Source organism: Manis pentadactyla, chromosome 8 (assembly GCF_030020395.1).
Source record: "Manis pentadactyla isolate mManPen7 chromosome 8, mManPen7.hap1, whole genome shotgun sequence".
NCBI lineage: Eukaryota > Metazoa > Chordata > Mammalia > Pholidota > Manidae > Manis > Manis pentadactyla.
Window position 1 is genome coordinate 73,483,786 of NC_080026.1, and position 20,463 is coordinate 73,504,248.

Sequence of the window (20,463 nt, forward strand, 5' to 3'; positions counted from 1 at the left end):
GTGTCCTCCAGGTGGAGAACAGTTACTCCTCTCTTTCTGATCTGGCCCTGGAACACTGGCATTCAGAACATTTTCCTCCTTTGTTATACAGCATAATGAATTTGTATATTTCTAAATAAGGTTTTGAAAAGTAGGATTATTTTAAACACCTTTTTCTCCAACATGTCCCCCCTCCTGCTCACCAAATTCACAACTAAGTGCTTATTGTCATACCCTGTATTTGATGCCTGCAAAAATGCCCACAGAATAATTTGTTTGCTTGTTCTCAGGCAGGGTGTTCAGAGGTTGGCAGCTTGGCATAGAGGGAGCTTTACTGGATTCACTGGTGGTAGCCAGGCAGCCTGAGTTCTAGTTGAAGTTCTATTCAGTCTGTATGACTTTGGTTAATCACTTAGCCTCTCTGAGTTTTAGTTTTCCCACCTAATAGCTACCATAATCTGTTCTGATGCTTGAGTAGTGGTTCTCTAATGTTTTGCTCTTAGGGCCCCTTTATACTCTTAAAAATTTTTGAGAACCCCAAGGAGCTTTGCTTATGTGGATTTGTGGCAGGGAAAAGTGGCCCCAAAGATGTCCCCATGCTGACCCCCAGAACCTGTGAATATGTATACTTTACATGGCAAAAGAGATCATAGATATGACTAAGTTAGGATCTGAGGCTGGGGAGATTATCCTGGGTTCAGTCCCCAGGGGCTCAGTGTCATCACAAAGGTCCTTAAAAAAGGGAGGCAGGAGTGTTACAGTCAGAGAAGGAATTACAGGGATGGAACAGAGGCTGAAGTGATGCCATTGCTAGAAGGGGACCATGAGCCAAAGAGTGCAGGTGACCGTTAGAGGCTGGAAAAGGCAAAGGACATACTCCGTCCTAGAGCTCCAAGCTGAGCTCAGCCCTGCCAGCACCTTCATCCAGGCCCTCTAAGGTGCATTTTTAGGCTTCTGATCTCCAGGACTGTAAGATAATTTGTGTTATCTTAAGCCACCACATTTGTAGTAGTTTAGCAGCAGCAATAGGAAACCAGTGCAGATATTTTCTGTATTGGGAATTAAAGTGAGAAAATTTAAAAATATTAATTCACTTAAAAATAATAAGCCATTATAGGTTAGCATACTTTACCTTTCTTTGAAAAAGAACTGTTTTCTAACTATTAGTGAGAAGACTCTACTGCTTTTCATTTTTATAAATCTCTTTCATGTCTGCCTTAATACAAGATAGCTGGATTTGCAGGTCAGTTTCCACATTCAGTCTGTTGTGGTGTCATGTGTCATATAACCTCTGAAAACTCTCCTGTACACTTGCAAGAGAACGAGCTTAAAAAGACAAGCATGTCTTAAGTGTTATTAGGAAAACAGTGGCCTCATGGACTACTTAAAAGGGTTTCAGAGACTTGCAGGAGTCCCCAGACCCACTTTGGGAACTTGCTGGCCTAGAACACAGCCACATGGCCACACCTGGCTTCAGGAGTCTGGGAGCTACTGTTTTTATTCTGTGTGGCAGTTAAAACAGTGTGTATGGTGTTCCTGTTATTAAGGAAGAAAGGAAGATTGGATATTAAGGGACATTTAGCAGTCTCAACTTCTTACATAAGTTTCATACACATGGTAGGTAGACAATCACCAAAATGTTGGTCACTCTCCCTGCCTTTCTGTTAGCTAGGAAAAATGGGCATTTTGCTTAGGCTGCATCATTTAGAAATACCTATGACAGAACACAATGGCTTGTAGGCACAGTCATAATTGCAGTGACTTGCATTTTTAGCATTTGTAGATAAATTATATGAAATATCTTTTGTTTGGTGCTTACAGGCAGCTTTTTGATATCTTGTTTGAGTCTTTTGAACGTAACAATATGCTTCCTTTCCTTGGGTAGGAGGAAAGTTGGAATTGAAATGAGATTCAATCTCAGCTTTGATTCATAGTTATTCTTCATGGGTTTGAAAATACAGGGGGGGGTGTGACATTTCCTCTGGGTCATTTTGTAAAGAGTTCCTGCTGCTCCCTGGCAGCATCCTGTTGCTGAATAATAACCCAGTTCCAGTTTCTGATGTGAAGAGCCGTTAGGAATACTGTGCTAAGTAGCTTGTCTACTTTTAAAAAATGGATATAAATAACAGAAAGACAGCTTGGGCTTAAGTGGTTTAATTCTGAGCTTAATCTAAAGCTTAATACTAATCTCATTAATTGATGACTGTGTTTAATGCATTTGAATGCTACCGTCATCTTTGAATTGATTGTTATAATACCTTTTGGGTAAGGGAGGGCTTGGGAGATATTTTAACATCCTCTGTGTGATCTTGAACTACTATTCGAACCTCTGGGATTGGAGGTTTTGTGTCTTTCATACCTTCGATTATCCAAGCGCTAAATGAACTGATTAGGAAAGGGGGCTCTGGTTAGAGTTTGGGGGTGGATAGGAAGCATAGAAGGTAATTTTAGAGCCTGGAATGCTTGTGGGGGAAGGTGTACTTGTTTGGGAGCCACACGGGGGTGGGTACTCTGGGGGCCAGAGGCCCACACCAGTGTCTGGGCACCTTTCTGAACCAGAGCAGAAAGGGCAGGTTTACTTGCTGGGCTTAATTTCTCAGGGGCTGGTACAAACCATTTTGAGGTCACCTGTTCCTGTTTTACCTTGTGGCTTACTTACAGTGTTATGGCCAAGCAGGGCCCATCTCAGTGGAACCATTGGTTAAAATAACAGTGGAAGCAATTTGGTGTAACTTGACCTTGTGGGACTGGAGACTTGCTGGTACTTAGCACCTTGCACGTGAGGAGCCTAGTGTTTTTAGTGACCAGCAGCATAATGGTAGCATTTATTACCCGTATGTGGGCATAAGAGAAAAACTGTAAACGAAACTGGTAGAAGAGTGTCTTTGTTAGTTTTTTAATGTATTTCAGATCATTACCTGGTGGCTATCCCAGCTAGCCATCCCCGAGTTTTGCTAGGCATTGCCATAGGGGTGAAGTGTGTCTGGCTGAGGGGCTCTCCCCTCTTCTTTTTAGTAGGTTAACTTCCATGTGCAGCACATCTTACCTTGTTCTGCTGCTTAGTAACAAAGGTCAAGGGGCTGCTTAAGAGAAAGCCTTGGTGAAAAACTGTGTGGTAATATTTTGCAACAGCTAGTGGTTTTGGAAATGTGGACTAGAATAATTTTTTGATACTTTTGAATGATTGCAAAACAATTGTTTTAAGATTGCAAAACAATTAGTGTTTTAATCTGGGAGTTCCTGCATTTGCTAATCACTAAGCATAAACAATTTTGGTGTGTGAGAGGCTGTACTGTGGGGCCTAGAGCACTTCTCTTCCTTTCCCCACCGCTCTTTGGTGGCCTGGGGGCCTCCTTGGGAGCTGGTGCAGGAGGCCTCTCAGGATTGTCCCAGCCTCCACAGGCCTTCACACCTGGTGTCACTCCTTCACTGAGGGCCCCCAGGGTGTTTTGGAAGTGGTGTGTGACAGTTTACAAAACATGAGAGCCTCCCTGGAAAGCGCAGAAGAATTTACAAGCAACTAGTTGTCCAGTGCAGGTGCAAGTGAAAGCTTTTCTCTCTCTCCCATTTCTTAACTGATTTTCTGGGTGGCACCCACAGCAGCTGTTGCCCATGCTTACTGCTGTTGGGACTCCCGGCAAATGCCCTTAGACACATCATGGAGCAGAGCTCGCCCTTTCCCTTCCTCTTCTCTGCCTCAGAGTACCTCGGCCATTTTCCTGGCAGGTGCCAAGCTAGTCCTGAGCTTTTATCGTGTGTGGGCAGGTCCTGTTTCTTCCTTTGTCACACTGTCCTGCCCCCACCCTCTCTCAGGCACCCGAGCATCCTGCTGTTATATTCAGCTACTCCCGGGTACGTGTCTTGAAACAGACCTGCTGTCTTATGCCTCCGATTGGTGTTGCCTATTGAGACCCATCTGTCTCTGTCCACTCCCTCCGAGCCTGGATGTGCACATTGTAATCTGGTAGTTGTGCCTTAAATATTCACAAAACATGTACTGCCTGCCTGCCATGTGCATGGGAGCAGAGGTCAACCAGACCATTGGGGAGATTGATCGAGAAGGCGAGAAACACTGGGTCAAAGAGCAGTAGGATCACTGTGGACAACGCATGTGCAGGGTAGTGATGAGGACACAGGGGAGAGGGAGCAGCTCTGCCTTGAAAGGTGTGTGAGGAGGAGAGGGTTATGCCAGCCACCAGCCAGAAGCTGGTGGTGGTTACTGTGCCCCCTTCCTGAGGGGACTTCACTGCGGTGACTAGTCTCAAGCAGAGGGACACATCCATAACTAGAGGATTTCTAAAGGTGGAATTGGCTCACTGTGGCAGGTGGTTGTAAAGAAATTTGGGGGACTGCAGGTGTCCCTAAGGTGACATCACAAGGATGAATGCCAGGTCTGGATGACTTTTGGGCCAGGCCCTGACCAAAGGAAAGGTCAGCAATCTGTGGCACACTTGCCAAGGCCTAGAGGTCTTCCTTGTATTCTGCTTTGAGAATTTGTTGGTTATATAACCAGTGCTCAGTGGTTCAGATACTTGGATACTGCGATTATGCTGGAAGGCCTCAAGTACTGAGTCTGAGGATGAGGCTACATCACAAGGGCTTCCCAGTCTAAACGAGACTGTGTTTTGATTTTCAGGGTACCTTTCACTTTTTGTTCATGGATAGTACATGTCAGAGCTTGTAATTGTGTGTGTATGTGAATGTATCACCACTGTAATGTAACACCACATGGGAATGTATCACCACAACCTCTAAAAGGTAGAGGCAATAACTATTGCTCTCCTGTTCACCATTTTATCCATACTGGCTACACTGGACTTGGCATACAATAAATGAAGAATGAACAGGGCAGACTGAAAAGTGAACTTGTTTTTCAGTAGTGGTTTATACAAAGCAGAATGAGAACAGATCTTTGACTTTTAATTTGATCAAGAGAAAAAGACAAGAAAAATGTCATCATCAGTTAGCAAAGTCTATCCAGACATGATGTTCATAAAAATAAAAAAGGTCTTTACAAAATACAGTGTGCTTTGATGGGGCACGTCTATATCCTGATTGTGGAGGTAGTTATGTGAATCTGTACATAAAACTTTAAAGAACTGTATGAAAAGAAAACATAAAACATGTAAAAATGAATGAAATCTGAACAAGGTCTGTAGTTCAGTGAACAGCACTGTGCCAGTGTCCAGTTCCTATTTGCTGATTGTATTGGTTATGTAAGATAGGCACCTCGATAGGGATACATAGGAACTCTGCTCTTTTTACAACTTCCATGTGAATGTAAACTATTTCGAAGTCAGAAGTTAAAAGAAATACACAGTGAGAACTCCCCTCCCTCCCCCCCCTTCCTCCCTCCAGGCCCCCTGTTCCAACCCCCTCTTCTCCCCTCCCACCAGATCCCCTCTTTTCCCCCTGCCCCCTCCCTTCTCTCTTCTCCTTTTTCCCTCACCCTCTACTCCCCTTTCCCCCACCCTTCCTTCCCTCCCCCCATCCCTCCCTCCCTCCCCCCTCTTCCCTCCCTCCCCCCTCCTCCCTCCAGGCCCCCTGCTCCCTTCCCTCCTTCTCCCCTCCCCCCAGATCCCCTCTTTTCCCCCTGCCCCCACCCTCCGCCCTCTGCTCCAGACTTCCAGGGAGCCTGGCACGCAAGGCACTGCCGCTGGCCGCCGGGGTCCCACCTCGCTCTGTCACCACTTCCACCTCCGCCTGGGAGGGCGGCGCCTCCCCTTGACCCACCCCTGACTGTCTCCCCAGCCGCTGACTGCCTCTCGGGTAGAAGCGTTGTCCAGGCGGTGGGATCAGGCTCCCAGACACTGAATCTAAGAGAATAGAGCCCAACTTCATTACCTCCAATGCTAACGAAGCTCAGCCTTGTCTGTGTGACATTGGCCACAACATAGAGTATGGCGGGATGGGGCATGAAGTCCAGGTCCAGCACATCAAGGCTTATGTCACCAAATCCTCCATTGACATGGGCAAGGCCGTGGTTGTCAATTTAAGATATATTCAGCTGGCAATTGCCCAATATGAGATATATGGCTGACATGATTGCAGGAAATGGATACACAACCATTGTTCCAGACTTCTTCGTAGGTCGAGAGCCCTGGTACCCCTCTAGGGACTGGTCCACTTTCCCTGAGTGGTTGAAAACAAGAGATGCCTGGAAGATCAATAAAGAGGTAGAGGTTGTCTTGAAGTATCTGAAACAACAGTGTCATGCCCAGACATCGTGGGATTTTGCTGGGGTGGAGTGGTAGGCTGTCACGTGATGATGAAATACCCAGAATTCAGGGCAGGGGTGTCCATCTATGGTAAATCTGCCTTGTACACTCTTGCACAGTGAGATCAGGAGGAGTGGATGAAGGACAACCACAAGCCTCTTCCCAAGCCAAGGGTTCTGGGTACGACGCAAAACCCAGGCATTGTCAGGGACTCTGAAGACATGCACAGCTTAAAGAACCTCACACTGTTCATCTTTGCTGAAAACGATGCCATGATTCCTCTTGAGCAAGTCATTTTGCTGACTCCAAAGTTGAAAGAGTGCTGCCAAGTGGAATATCAAATTTAAAACATTTTCTGGGCAAACCCACGGGTTTGTGCATCGAAAGAGAGAGGATTGTTCTCCTGAAGACAAGCCCTATATTGACGAGGCAAGGAGGAATTTAACTGAATGGCTGAACAAGTATGTTTAGCAGTGGCCAAGTGCAAACTTTCTCAACTTAGTTTGCATCCATAATTTTTACTTTATATAAAATAAATCAAGGAATCCTGAAAAAAAAGAATACACAGTGAAATACCACACATATCTATTTAAAAAACCGACAAAATAAAAACAAAGCCCTGGTAAAGGGTAATACAAAGCCCGGGTAAAGATGTGAAGCAACTAGAACTCTCTTACATGGCTGGTAGGAATGTAAAAGGGAACGGCCGCTTTGGAAAACACATAGTTTCTTACAGACTTAAACGTATACTTAAACCAGCAAGCAATTCCACTCCTAGGTTTTTACCCAAGAGAAACGGAAACTTCTGTGCACACAAAAACCTGTAGGCTAATATTTCTTACAGCTTTATTCATAACTGCCAAAGACTGGAATAAATTCAAATGTCCTTCAATAAGTGAATGGATGAACAAGCTGATATATCAGTATCTCTCTGCAATATTTTAGAATATTACTCGGCAAAAGAAAGGAACAAACACAATTATTTGGATGACTCTTCAATGTATTATGTTTAGTGAAAGAAGCCAGACTCAAAAAGATACATTCCATGTGACTCTAAAGGGTACATACATACTGTATGATTCCACTTCAGTGACATTCTGGAAGAGACTAAACAGTAAAGTCAGAAAACAGATCAGTAGTTGCTTGGGACTGGAGTTGGAGAGAAGATTGACTTACAAAGGGCACAGGAAACTTTGAAATGAATGAAGTGTTCTGTACCTTAACTGTGGAGGTGATTACATGACTGTATGTTTTGGTCAAAATTCATGGAACCGTATGCTAAAAATGATGGGTTACTGCCTGGGAATTATACACCAGTCAGTCTAACTTTAAGAGGAAAACACTACCCCCAATAAAAATAAATAATTAACAATGTTCTTTGGCTTAAATACGCATGAAGAATTAAGTGTATGCCATTTGTCTTTGGCTGGATAAAGATTTGTGAGGTCATTAGTTATGCAAAATGTCTCACTCAAACCACATGAGCATAGCCTCTTCAGTTCTTTGGCTTCTAAGTGAGCAATTGAAGTAACTGTTACCAGAAAGGTGGATGCTCTGACATTGTTAAACAGAATGCTGCTGGGAGATTAAAGCAAGAGCTTCTGACTGTAGCTTTAGCAGAGGCAGTCGTTAGAATGCAAGCATTCAATCTAATGTCATTCCTTCTCCTCTCCTGCTCCTTTGCCATTAGAAGGGTCATTAATAGAACAGACTTGAGTTCTTGGATTGTTTTAAATCTCAGCCACAACAATTGTGTTATGATTCCCCCCAACCCCTACCACACACACACAGAATGGATTACAAAATGTCCTGTTGGGAAAACCAACATGTTTAATTTGATGAAACGAGGGAGGGCTAATTTCTGCACTCCAGCCAGTAGCTTGATTTAAATATAACTCACAAATGTTTCTAGCAAGAACTGGAAGTTTCAAACTGGAAATTTGAAGCCCTGGAGTTCTGAAGTGGTCTTGCTTGATAATCAACATCCTTTGTAACTCAAAGTCAAAATTTAATTTTGAAAGAAGATTTAAACTTTGAACTCTTGGCCATGATTTGTGGGGCTGAAGGGTAGAACTGCCTTGAGGTGACAGATACCTGGGTAATACATATGTGATTACAACAGTCTTGTAGTCTTGTCCCAGCAGAAGACTCGTTGTGAATTTAAAACCAATTTAATGTGCTCCAGTATCATTTCAGTTGAGCAAGCACTTAATAATCATTAACCACATGTCATGACTGTTATGAGGGGTTGGTTGGCATAGGTGAATGGGCCTCAAGTCCTGTTTTCAAGTACACCATCCAACAGGGTCGACCAAGCTATTTGTAGCCCCCTTTAATTCGGCTGCAGAGAAGAGGTGTATGGATGAAACTTTGGCATAGGAGGTAACACCTGACTTGGGCCTTGATTTGTGAGTGGAATTTTATCCAGTGTGGAAAAGAGAGAGCCCAGATTTTTCAGGCAGAAGAAATCAAGTGCTATGTGAAAGCTCACTTGTGTAGCTATCTATCTATCTATCTATCTATCTATCTATCTATCTATCTATCTATCTATCTATCTATCTATCTATCTAATCTATCTATCTAATGCTCTCCCCAGTTTTATTGAGAAATATGTGAAAGCTTTTGTAGTCAGGGAATCTTGACATAGAAACTGGGCAAAGAATTTCTTACCTCCCTCCCCAGTGAAATAAGAGTTAAAATAAAAGGATTATATATGTAGCATATTTCAGACTATTCAAAAAGATAAAAAATTATATGTAATTTACCCCCATTTTCTCCTTTGTATTACTTTTAATTGCTGCTGTAATTAATTACCACAATGTTAGTGTTGAAAAACAACACAGATTTATTATCTTGTGCTTCTGTAAGTCAGAAGCTTGATATGGGCCTCACTGAGTTATAATCAGTGTGGTTTGTAATAGCATATTAAGTGAGTTAAGTTAGACTCTTAGATTCTAAGGAAGTTAACCTTGAACCTTTGGTAACCATGAATCTAAAGTCTGCAATGGCAATAAGTACATACCTATCGATAATCACCCTAAATGTAAATGGACTGAATGCACCAATCAAAAGTCATAGAGTCAGTGAATGGATAAAAAACAAGACCCATCTATATGCTGCCTATAAGAGACTCACTTTAAATCCAAAGTCATACACAGACTAAAAGTGAAGGGATGGAAAAAGATATTTCATGCAACTAATAGAGAGAAAAAAGCAGGAATTGCAGTACTTGTATCAGACAAAATAGACTTCAAAACAAAGTCACAAGAGACAAAGAAGGACATTACATAATGATAAAGGGGTCAATCCAACAAGAAGATATAACCATTATAAATATCTATGCTCCCAACACAGGAGCACTTACGTATATGAAACAAATACTAACTGAATTAAAAGGGGAAATAGAATGCAATGCATTCATTCTAGGAGACTTCAACACTCCACTCACTCTGATGGACAGATCAACCAGAAAGAAAATAAGTAAGGACACAGAGGCATTGAACAACACAATAGAACAGATGGACCTGACAGACATCTACAGAACTCTCCACCCAAAAGCAGCAGAATACACATTCTTCTCAAGTGCATATGGAATTTTTTCAAGAATAGATCATATACTAGGCCACAAAAAGAGCCTCAGTAAATTGAAAAAGATTGAAATTGTACCAACCAGTTCCTCAGATTTCTCAGACCACAAAGGTATGAAACTAGAAATAAATTACACAAAGAAAATGAAAAATCCCACAAACACATGGAGGCTTCACAATATGCTCCTAAATAACCAATGGATCAATGACCAAATAAAAACATAGATCAAGCAACATATGGAGACAAATGATAACAATAATTCAACACAGGAAAATCTGTGGGACGCAGCATAGGGCTTCCTAAGAGGAAAGTTTATTGCAATACAGGCCTACCTCAGGAAAGAAGAACAATACCATATAAGCAGTCTAAATTCACAATTAATGAAACTAGAAAAAGAAGAACAAATGAGGCCCAAAGTCAGTAGAAGGAGGGACATAATAAAGATTAAAGCATAAATAATAAAAATCTAGAAGAATAAAACAATATAAAGAATCAATGAAAGCAAGAGATGGTTCTTCGAGAAAATAAACAAAATACATAACCCCTTAGCGAGACTTATCAAGAAAAAAGAGAGTCTACATACATAAACAGAATCAGAAATGAGAAAGGAAAAATCACTATGGACACCACAGAAATACAAAGCATTATTAGAGAATACTATGAAAAATTATCTGCTATCAAACTGGATAACCTAGAAGAAATGGACAACTTTCTAGAAAAATACAACCTTCCAAGGCTGACCCAGAAAGAAACAGAAAATCTGAACAGACCAATTACCAGCAATGAAATAGAATTGGTAATCAAAAACCTACCTAAGAACAAAATACCTGGACCAGATGGCTTCACAGCTGAATTTTATCAAACATTTAGTGAAGACCTAATACCCATTCTCTTTAAGTTTCCCAAAGAGTAGAAGAAGAGGGAATACTTCCAAATTGATTCTATGAGACCAGCATCACTCTAATACCAAAACCAGGCAAAGACACCACAAAAAAAAGAAAATTACAGACCAATATTCCTGATGAACATAGATGCAAAAATACTCAACAAAATATTAGCAAACCGAATAAAAAAATACATCAAAAAGATCATCGATCATGATCAAGTAGGATTTATTCCAGGGATGCAAGGATGGTACAACATTCAAAAATCCATCAACATCATCCATCACATCAACTAAAAGAAGGACAAAAACCACATGATCATCTCCATAGATGCTGAAAAAGCATTTGACAAAATTCAAAATCCATTCATGATAAAAACTCTCAACAAAATGGGTATAGAGGGCAAGTACCTCAACATAATAAAGGCCATATATGACAAACCCACAGCCAACATCATACTTAACAGCGAGAAGCTGAAAGCTTTTCTTTTAAGATCTGTAACAAGACAAGGATGCCCACTTTCCCCACTTCTATTCAACATAGTACTGGAGGTCCTAGCCACAGCAATCAGACAACACAAAGAAATAAAGGTCATCCAGATTGGCACGTAAGAAGTTAAACTGTCCCTGTTTGCAGATGACATGATATTGTACATAAAAAACCCTAAAGAATTCACTCCCAAACTACCAGATCTAATACCTGAATTCAGCAAAGTTGCAGGATACAAAATTAATACACAGAAATCTGTTGCATTCCTATACACTAACAATGAACTAGCAGAGAGAGAAATCAGGAAAACAATTCCTTTCACAATTGCATAAGAAAGAATAAAATACCTAGGAATAAACCTAACCAAGGAAGTGAAAGACCTATGTTCTGAAAACTACAGGACACTCATGAGAGAAATTAAAGAAGATATCAATAAATGGAAACACATCCTGTGCTCATGGATAGGAAGAATTAATATTGTCAAAATGGCCATCCTGCCTAAAGCAATGTATAGATTCATTACAATTCCTATCAAAATACCAATAGCATTCTTCAATGAACTAGAGAAAATCGTTCTAAAATTCATATGGAACCACAAAAGACCCCTAATAGCCAAAGCAATTCTGAGAAGAAAGAGTAAAGCTGGGGGGATTATGCTCCCCAACTTCAAGGTCTACTACAAAGCCACAGTAATCAAGAGAGTTTGGTACTGGCATAAATAAGAACAGACCCATAGACCAATGGAACAAACTGGAGAGCCCTGATATAAACCCAACCATATATGTCAGTTAATATATGATAAAGGAGCCGTGGACATACAATAGGGAAATGACAGCCTCTTCAACAGCTGGTGTTGGCAAAACTGGACAGCTACATGCAGGAGAATGAAACTGGATTATTGTTTAACCCCATACACAAAAGTAAACTTGAAATGGATTAAAGACCTGAATGTAAGTCATGAAACCATAAAACTCTTAGAAGACAACATAGGTAAACATCTCCTGAATATAAGCATGAGCAACTTCTTCCTGAATGCATCTCCTTGAGCAAGGGAAACAAAAGCAAAAATGAACTCAGGGTATTACATCAAACTAAAAACTTTCTGTATAGCAAAGGACACCATCAAGAGAACAAAAAGGCATCCTACAGTATAGGAGAATATATTTGTAAATGACATATCTGACAAGGGGTTAACATCCAAAATATATAAAGAACTTACACGCCTCAACACCCAAAAAGCAAATCACCCAATTAACAAATGGGCAGAGGATATGAAGAGACAGTTCTCCAAAGAAGAAATTCAGATGGCCAATACACACATGAAAAGATGCTCCACATCACTAATCATCAGGGAAATGCAAGTTAAAACCACAATAAGATATCACCTCGCACCAGTAAGGATGGCCAGCATTGAAAAGACTAAGAACGACAAATGCTGGTGAGGATGTGGAGAAAGGGGAACGCTCCTACACTGCTGGTGGGCATGTAAGCTAGTTCAACCATTTTTGAAAGCAATATGGAGTTTCCTCAAAACACTAAAAATAGAAATACCATTTGACCCAGGAATCCCACTCCTTGGAATTTGCCCAAAGAATACAACTTCTCAGATTCAAAAAGACATATGCCCCCCTATGTTTATTGCAGCACTGTTTACAATAGCCAAGATATGGAGGCAACTTAAGTGTCCATCAGTAGAAGAATTGATAAAGAAGATGTATGCACATATACACAATTGAATATTTTCAGCCATAAGAAGAAAACAAATCCTACCATTTGCAACAACATGGATGGAGCTGGAGGACATTATGCTCAGTGAAATAAGCCAGGTGGAGAAAGACAAGTGCCAAATGATTTCTCTTATTTGTGGAGTAAAACAATGAAGCAAAACTGAAGGAACAAAATAGCAGCAGACTCACAGACTCCAAGAAGGAACTAGTGGTTACCAAAGGGGAGGGGAGTGGGAGGGCAGGTGGGGTGGGAGGGAGAAGGGGATTGAAGGGTATTATGTTTAGTACACATGGTGTGGAGGATCACGGGGAGAACAGTGTAGCACAGAGAAGGCACATAGTGGATCTCTGGCATCTTGCTGCACTGATGGGCAGTGACTGCACTGGGGTATGGATGGGGACTTGATAATATGGGTAAATGTAGTAACCACATTGTTTTTTCATGTGAAACCTTCATAAGAGCGTGTATCAATCATACCTTAATAAAAAATTTTTAAAAAATCAGTGTGTCAGAGGCTTTTGAGCTTTTCCAGCTTCCAGAGGCTGCCAGTATTCTTTGGCTCATGGCCTCTTCCTCCATCTTCTCTAGTCAAATCTAGGAAAGGGTCTCTGATTTTAAGGACCCATGTGATTAGATTGGTCCTACCTGGGTAATCCAGGATACTGTCAGCATCTCAGCATCCTTCATTTGTCACATCTGCAGAGGCCCTTTTGCCATGCAAATAATACAGTCTCAGGTTCTGGGGTTAGGATGTGGATGTGGGGGCCATTTTTTGCCTACCATATCCTTCCACCCTTATTCCTTTTTTTTTTCCTCTCCATTGGTTAACTATTTGAACTCCAAAGCTAGTATATGTATATTAAAAAAAACTTTATCCATGTTTGATCATAGTATTAAAGTTTTAGACCTTAAAGCTTTTTCCTTTTATCAGCACCCACTGAACTACCTCTTTTACTTTAAATGCTGTAATAGTATTCTAGTTAGTAGGTATTATTTTTTTGATGGTCACAATGCTGGAGTGACCATCATTAGACATAAGTTTGACATAGTTTTTCACACATCCTTAGGGAAAATACACTGGCTTGCATAGGGAATATACACTGAATAAGAGTGTATATGGGTTGTTAATTTTCAAAGAAGAATTTGAGAAATTAATAGGGAAAAGAAAAGGAATGTTTGGTGCTGAAGAAAGAAGTTCTTTAAACACATTGAAGAAGACAGTGAACATTAATTTGTGGTTCATTCTGTGCCATTCACTATGCCAGAGGGATGACTTCCTTTTCTCATTTGATACTTCATTCTGATACCCAGAGAGATATTGTTGCCTCACTTCACTGAGGAGGAAAACAAGCAGTTGAAGCTTGGTCACAGCTCTTGGATTCAGTCCCACCACATCATGCTTCAAGGACAGTGGGTACCTCTTAAAGTCTACATCTCACTCCTCAAGGACGGTCAGCAAAATGGTGAATCTTTTAATGCCCTTAGATTGGTGAGCTTTCAGATGTCTGAGGGGCCCTTCTGTGCATTCTCATTTGATGTTTACTTAAAGAGAACATCTCACAGGTGAGGGGCTGTACTTGTAAACAGAGCATTGCTGCCACACAGCACTCTCAGGGGCCCCGCGGTTGTGTGCCATCCGAGGTGGCTCGGCTGAGTGGCTGGGGCACATGGGGGTGCAGTGAGTCCACCATGACCAGACATTCTCTACCAGCTGTGCCCGACAGGATCTGTTGTGGGAAATTAAATGGGCCTCAGCCTGTCTCAGGCTGAGCGGTGCTTTACTATGACCAGGGGAGCCACTGGTCTGGAGTCCCTGGTCAGAACAGAGGTTCTCCTGGGAGTTGCCACTCTGGGGTGTTATTGTATTGGGGTTAGAAGCCCCTGAGGATAACATGAGGCCATTTAGGGCTGCGTTTTCAGCACAGCACCAAGCACACATAATTGCCAGCTTTGTCTTGCCTGGTAGAACCAATGGTGACTGGTAAGCAGTTTTGCTGTAGCAGGCTGTTGGCTGTTAGCTGACTATGGGAAGAAGGAGACATGGTAGATCCCATGGTAAGTTGGCTTGGATGTAGTTGATAGGGTTTGCCACAGGCCATAAATATCGGGTGCTGTTTAGGGTGCAGGGTTGCCTCCCAGGGCTCAGGCCTTAGTCCATTCTTGTAGAGAGGTGATCATGCATGCAGAATTGTGTTTATTGCTACTTCAGAGTGAGCGGTGTTTGATAAAGGAGTGTCAGTGCCACCCGCTCTTTAGCCTGTGTAGCTTGGCTCCTGCTGGCCTGGGCCCAGGGCCTCTGTGCTCTGGGCCTTTGTCACTTAGAAGAGCTACATGGGAGAGCAGAGACAATGGGCTGCTTGTGTGAATTCAGACCAGTGGCAGCTGCAAAAGAAGAGTGATAAAGTCCTTCTGTTTTGCTTTCATTCAACTCTAAATGATCCTTTAGGATTTTTACAACATTGCAGTATTCCTTAGGAAAGCTTGACTTGGGGCCATTTATTCTGAGAGTATTAGGGACCTTCTGTGAGAGGAGGTGCTCACTGCCCAGAGGACCATCTGACAGGGATGCAACTGTTGGTTGGACATGGTTACCAGTGGACTGTGTAATCTTGTGTCACCTTGTCTGGGTCTAGAAGCCAGGAGCCCGGACTGGAGCAGCTGAGTGACTCTTGCTGGGTGCCAGCACTTTGGATACTGGATACATTTGCTGCTCTGACACTGGGCTCTAACCGACATGCTTCCCTGATGTTGTGGAGCCTGACGGGGCTGCAGCAGTGATTAGTTCTGGGAGGCTAAGGAGGTGACTTCACCTTCTCCATCTCCGTGAGCAGGTGGGGGCTGAGTCATTGGATCATGACGCTGTCCCAAACATGTAGTCCAGTTCTGTGAGGTAATGTGTGCATAAAGCACTTTGCGGTGCCTGTGACATCTGGTAAGGGTGCAGCTAGTGGTGGCTACTATTAACGTGTCAACTGTGTATGCGAGAGTCATGTAGCACTGTCCTTTAATTTCCTGTCCCAGAGTGAATGGCTCCCATTATCTTTAATTTTTAAAAAATTCTGATGACTGTGTACCCCCAAGAAGTCCTTCCCCCCAGGGCTCTCTGTTCCCTCCCCTCACTCTGATTTACTCCAAGGCATGCCGGTGACTGACCAGTGGCCTAGGGATGGCAGACCTACTTACTGGACTTCCCTTTTGGAAGAGGATTCTGTAACATGACATGAAACTGAAAACAAACCTGATGTAAATCGCTCAACTTGGGACTTCTCAATTCAGGCTTAATTATTTCAGCATGGGCTTTTCATCGTTCTAACTTTTGTTATTAGAAAAGAAATTCAAGAGGCGTAGAGGCTGCAATAGAGAAACGCAACTTTATGGTCTCCTTGAGGGAGAACACAGGGAAGCATGAGGAGGAAGGCTTAATCTCTACCCAAATATTTATTTATTTCTGATCTTTCTAAGGAATGAGAGATGCAAAAATGAGTTCAACCCATGTGGTCCTTATCATCATGGAGGTTTGTTTATTGGGGCAGGGCCAAACTTAAATAACAGAAATAATGATTTAATTACAGTTGTTATAGTGCTAAGAGAATAACACTCTTAGAATAAGTGGAAGGTAGGATCTGTAAGTGATGGAGAGTTCAGGAGAGTCACCCCGGGGCACGGACTTCTCACTTGAGGTCTGAAGGGGGAGAGAGGAGAGTAAGCGAGAGAGATGGGGAAGGTATCTCTCTAGGCTGCGGGGACAGGCAGGCAAAGGCCCTGGGGCCGAAAGGAGCTAGGCTCGCGGAGAAGCTGGAAGAAAGCCCTAGTAGCTTAGAGGCTAGCAAGCTCTGGGGACAGAGGCATGAATGATCCAAGGGTGGGCAAGGGTTGGACTGTGCCTGCGGGCCTGGACTTCCAGGATCCAGATTTTATTCCCAAGAGCACTGGGAAGCATTGAGCTGTTTAGAGAGGGGCCGTGATATGATTACACATGGGTTTTCAAAAGATCACTCGGGCTTCTTAATGGAGAATAATAGATTTGAGGATGTGGAGAGACCAGTTTCGAGGCCTCTGTAGACATTTTTGCAAGCTTCTAAGTTGTGATGACAAGTCCTTGTGCTGCTCAAATGGGAAATGGGGATGGATATTTAGAAGGTGCAGTTACAGGATGCCCGATTGACTGCATGGGGTGAGGGAGGAGGGAATCCCAGTTCAGTTCTGTTCCCCAGCCACTGGGAGAAGGATGGTGCCATTTGGGTGTATAGAAAATGAGGGGATTGTCGTTTGGGTGGAGCTAGGGGAGTGGCTGCGTTTGCCTAGCTATTGGGTGGCCTTCCTCCCCATCTCCTTCAGGTGTCCCCTTGCCAGGGGACCTTCCAGGACCACTGCAGTCACATCGGCCTGCCTGCTCTGTTCTATACCATGGTACCTGTCACCGTCTGACAAAGTGCTTCTTTATTATTTGTTTATAGTATATATGTCCTCTTAGGAGAATGTGAGCTCCTTGAGCACAAGTGCTATTATCTGTTATATTCCCTGTTGTGTCCATAGCACCTAGAACAGTACCTGACATCATAAGGCCCTCAATAGGTATTCAATGAATGAATCATGAGCTTGGTTTTGGTTCTGGCATTTGTATCCTTTTAAAATTGAATTGACTTCTAAATAACCTGAGGATAGAAATACGTGGGGGTAGTCGTGCTGTGCATTTGACATGTCAAGTTTTTTTTTTTTAGGCAGGATGGATATATAAAATTTGATTTTTTTTTTTTTAATTCAGAGTTAAACATGATTGAAGAGAGCAGCTATGAAATGTTTGAGTATCACATTTTTGTTCTTTTCTAATGGGTATAAATATCTAGCTCTCCATCTGATACATTGTTCAGATTTGGGGGCTAAATTATAGCCCATTGCAATTCCTCTAGACTAATTTTTATTTTAGGTGGGGTCACTGGCTTAATTGTACTTTGGTACTTCCTGGAGAAAGGTGTAGAGGCTCAGATCAAAACCTCTTTAAAGGAGAAATTTGAGAGCAGCCCTGGATTAAAACCTTTTGTTGAAAAGACTAATACTACAGAGATGTTGCTCTGAATCTTTTTGATTTGAGGGAATAAGTCAACTGCTGTGCCTTGTAAAAAATGAGCAGATTATGTGTTGTGAAAGAGGAGGCTGTATGTGGAATGGTTATGAGTGTGGCTGTTGGAGTTACACCTCTGAATGTCCTCTCTGTCACTCACTAGTTATGTAATCTTGCACAAGTTAAGTTACCTAACCTCTTTTTACAAAGGGGGTATTACAAAAATTGTATTACTATTTGAGGAAGTGGGAGAAGAATCTGTGTTATTGTTATCATTTATAAGCGAACATAATTGATGCTATTACTAAATGGGATTTAAAGTAGAACTGTCTTAAAGAGAACTAAAAGTTTATAGAGTATGATTGGTCCAATCCAGTGTTCCCCAAACTTGCCTGAGCATAAGAATCTCTTCACGATGCTTGTTAAAAAAACAGATTCTCAGGCACCACCCAGACGTGCTGAATCAGATCTCCAGGGGAGGGGCCTGGGAGTCTGTCTAGGTAGGTAGGGTGATAACACACCCTGGATTTTGTGAGCCTGTCCTTGGTTTCAGATATTCTGCCTGGTGGATTCCAGATGTGTGTTTGTACTTGTCAGATTGTGTCCCATGTTTATACAAGAAATATGTTCACCGTTCATATAGGCCATCTTATTCAGAATCTTCTCTCTAATCAAAGCAGATTTAACATGTTTTTCTGGGTTCCCAGGAATATGGGAGGCTTTGTAGCTATAAAACAGCATAGCATTGGTGTAAGTTACTTGAATTTATTGGACTTCTTTCTTTCTCTGTACAAAACGTGTGCAATCTTAATAACCTGCTCTGTTAAATATATGCAATGATGTGGTCAGTGTGTCTTGACAGCCCTCTGCCCTTCCCGAGTCTCTGAGGCCTGACTCTACAAGCTGTCAGACTGACGGTGCGGTGTTAGTCGTGCACATGGAGGTGATCCTCAGGTTTGCTCATTGGAGGCCCGGCCCGCTGAGTTGTTCTTTCCTGCTCTGAGGCCTGGGAACCAGGAAGGAACGTTCCACTTGATGCCACTTGGGACAGCATATTCTTAGTCAACTATTTTGGAAAAACAACATTTTGTTGTTTTCACACAAGTCTGCATGTTCATTTCCCCTCTCTGGCCCAGGTAGTAACTAATCATTTCCTTATCAGTGAACAAAGGAAGATGAGCATCTAAAACTTTTACTGAGAGGGCCAAGCTTTCTGCAGACGTCATGAATGGAGTTTACACCCCTTGGAGGAATACAGGATCTCCATTTTCAGTAAGGTGATACTCCCATGTCATATGATTCTCTAAAGATTTAAAGAATTTTCTTTAGCAGCCATTTTTAGTACTGGTCATGGTTTAGCCCTGATATTTTACTTCACCTTATTTCAGGTTGTGCCTAACTGTATCTTTTGTTCTGTTTGCATTATCATGGGTGCAATTAGTTTTGCTGAGAATCTTAATTTGGATGATTGATTAAGTTCATTTTCTGACCTGTGACCAATCAATCCAAGTTTTGAAGCTATTGTTAAAGTTGAAAAGTTGATTTATATTTATAAATTTGCACCTTTTACTTCCTTAGAAAAAGCCTGTGAGGTTGTGAGGGCACCTACCTAAAAATATTTAAAGTTAAGGATCTGGAGATTGAAGGGAAAGGTATTTCTTCTTTTCCTTCCTGCCCTTGTATTCTCATGTGACACAATCTTGAATCTGTACAGTGTGAAGTAGCAGAATCCTAAAATTCTAGTGAATTTAAAAACAACCTATTAGGAAAATGTTGTGAAACACGGGCAGATATTTGTTGTTCTGTGGGCATTAGGAAAGGTTGGGCGGGGTCAGTATCCGGGTGAGTCTGCCTTCTCTCACATGGACGCATAGGAGGAAGCAGGCCCTCAGTGGGGCCTTAACATTCCCCTTAACCTTGAGCTTACAGGATGAATCTGGACCTAAAGTTGTCTGTCCTGACTTCTCTTGCTCCGGTTTTTTCTTTCTTTTCTCATTTGTAACTCATCTTTGTGTGGGTAGAAACTGGAGGTGGAAATTCAAGAGTCATCTTTTTACGGGCATTAGGGATGATTACCCAGTAAATGGTTCTGATCAGTCATAGCTACAGGTGTATACCTTGTCAGGTGAGAGGCCCTTGGGGGAGGAGGGAGTTTATGGAAAAATAGCTAGACACCCAGGTGCTCATATACTGTTGACTGGGAGGAGGCAAGGCCCATGCCGGGCATTTCTAAATGGCAAATACAGTATGTAAGAAAACCACAGTCTCTGTCCACAAAGCAAGCTCTCTGCTCAAAGAAACAAATAAAAAATCAATAAGACTCAATTCTTTCCTTCCTCCAGCAAATATACATACAACAAAAATGGACAGTGAAGCAAGATATGTAATTTCAACTTAATACCCATACTTAAAATTGTAATTGTTTATGTAATTATGTCTAATTATCTAAAAAAAAGCCCTAAGATTATTTTGCTAGGATTTAATGATACTGTGTATTTCAGTATCTCACCCCATT

At 42.0% G+C, this 20,463-nt stretch overlaps 1 protein-coding gene and 1 pseudogene across 3 annotated transcripts in view; both read left to right on the plus strand.

Annotated features, from left to right (window-relative positions):
• SGMS1 (sphingomyelin synthase 1) overlaps positions 1–20,463 on the plus strand; it is a 310,623-nt gene that overhangs the window by 108,808 nt on the left and 181,352 nt on the right. The window lies entirely within an intron of this gene.
• On the plus strand, positions 3,972–8,677 carry LOC118931508 (carboxymethylenebutenolidase homolog; annotated as a pseudogene).